The sequence below is a fragment of the Dioscorea cayenensis genome, chromosome 3 (assembly GCF_009730915.1).
Source record: "Dioscorea cayenensis subsp. rotundata cultivar TDr96_F1 chromosome 3, TDr96_F1_v2_PseudoChromosome.rev07_lg8_w22 25.fasta, whole genome shotgun sequence".
NCBI lineage: Eukaryota > Viridiplantae > Streptophyta > Magnoliopsida > Dioscoreales > Dioscoreaceae > Dioscorea > Dioscorea cayenensis.
In genome coordinates, this window is record NC_052473.1 from 8,265,038 (window position 1) to 8,267,227 (window position 2,190).

The 2,190-nt window shown below is 43.6% G+C and overlaps 1 non-coding gene across 1 annotated transcript; it reads right to left on the reverse strand.

Moving 5' to 3' along the window:
• Positions 1-1,861: 1,861 nt before the first annotated feature.
• LOC120257699 lies at positions 1,862-1,968 on the reverse strand. Its single transcript, XR_005535789.1, has one exon. It is a non-coding gene; the product is annotated as a small nucleolar RNA R71 (small nucleolar RNA).
• Between the last annotated feature and the right edge of the window lie 222 nt (positions 1,969-2,190).

The following is a 2,190-nucleotide window of genomic DNA, read 5'->3' on the forward strand; positions in this document are numbered from 1 at the left end:
ACGCGAATCTAGGGGTTTTCGAGGGTGCTATCGACCCCATACGACCCCTATATGGCCCGTATGCCTCGGGGGGTATATATACTCACTTTTAGGGCTGATTAAAGGACTTTTTGCTGGCCGACTTTTGGGGAGATCATTTGGGGAGATTTTGGGCAACCTTGGGGAGGAGAAAGAGGGCGAGAAAGCTAGAAGATCATTGAAGCCCAAGGTCCAAGGCTCTCAAGGCAAGAAGGCAACATCATTCAAAGGGGAGATCGATCACGACTTGAAGGAAGGAGAACCGCGGCTAGAGGAAGCGTCATTCGGCATTCCTTTGGCGGGGGAAGCGTCATTCGGCATATTCTCGCCTCAACCTTCACCATTTCATCTAGGGAGTGTCATACTATGTCTTTGTTTCATGTCTTGCTTGATTGTATGCTTTGTTATGAGATGATGACACACTAGACCCCCAAGGCCACCGGGTGTGGGTGAACCTTGGGGGGTTTTATCATGTATTTTGGATGATTACTTGTTAATTCTATGCTTGAGTATGTTTGAGATCTAATCCATTATTTTCATGCTAAGTGTTACACCAAGGAGAAAGCCGTAGCTCTTTTAAGAATGATGCATGTAGATGTGACTTGCTCGCATGTATTAGGTCATGAATGGATTAGAAGGGGATACTTGTATCATCACGCCGAGAAATCGGGTGTTTGGTAGCCCTCCATGTAGGTTTAATCCGAAGAAGAGTAGGTTTATTCCTAAGCGAGATTTTCTTGTACTTAATGCAATCGTAGGAATGTAGATTTGGAAGAAATTCCTATCTATGTTCAGTATGGGATTAGGGTTCAATCACCCGAGAAATTGGGGGTTGTTCTAATCTTGGAATCTCATGGTCCAATTTACCCTTGCATCTTTTAAATCATCATCCATGTTGCATGATAACCCCTCAAGGGGATCCACATCCATAGGCCTTTGCACTTCATTGATTCTCTTGCTTGCTTATTGCTTGTTCTCTCTAATTTGCTAGCAAATCTTGTGTTTAGTTTTATTTGTATTTAGTAGAGTAAATCCATCACTTAAGATCTTAGGCTAGATAATAGCTCGAGAAGGAGTAATAGGAGATCCTTAGCCCGTGGAATACGATCCTCGTGTCTTTGCACGAGGTATTATAGCGATCCCGTACACTTGCGGGGAAGCGATCAAGTTTTTGGCGCCGTTGCCGGGGACCATTAAGGAATTCTAGGAAACCTTTACATTATTACTCTAGCCATTTCATTCTTTACTCATTTTGTTGTTTTTCTTTTTCCCTTGATCTTAACTCTCTATCATTTTTTTCTTGGTTGTGCAAGGTATCGTGCATGACAGTCGGTCGAATCCAGTCAGCCTTTTGATTACACCGGATAGTGAAATTGAAAGAACTTTGCGTCGAAGATTGAGATAAGTTGGTGAAGGGTCGGGTACACAGAACATCGAAATTGAGGATAGAGTGTCTACAATCATGGCCAAAGAACGACGTACTTTATCCGAATATGAGAGACCCCAATTCACGGGTGATGAGTTCAGTGTTCAAGCACCGTCAGTGGCATCCAACAACTTTGAAATTAAAGCAAGTACAATCGGCATGATCCAAAATTCAGTCCAATTCAATGGTCTTGCCCATGAGGATGTGCATGACCACCTTTCCCGGTTCCTCCAAATTTGCTCTACATTCAAGATCAATGGGGTGTCGGACGATGCTATCCGTTTGAGATTATTTCCATTCAGTTTGAGAGATGGAGCTTATCGTTGGCTTACCTCATTGTCTCCGGGATCTATTAAAACATGGAAGGACATGGTGGAGAAGTTCCTTGGAAGATATTTTCCGCCAAGCAAAGCGGCGAAGTTGAGGCAAGAAATTTCAGCCTTTAAACAAGGGGAGTCCGAAACATTGTTTGAAGCTTATGAGAGATTCAAGGATCTCCTTAGAAGGTGCCCCCATCATGGTTTTGCTTCATGGATGCGAGTACAAATCATTTACAATGGGCTAAATTATGCTACTCGCCAACTCATTGATGCCACGCGAGGCGGTTCCCTTAGAAACAAGTACCCGATGAGGTCGAGCAATTACTTGAGTCAATGGCAAGCAATGAATCACATTGGGCCTCAAGGGGATCTTCACAAAAGACTGCTGGGCTTTATGAAGTAAGTAGTGATAATGCCTTAGCCGCA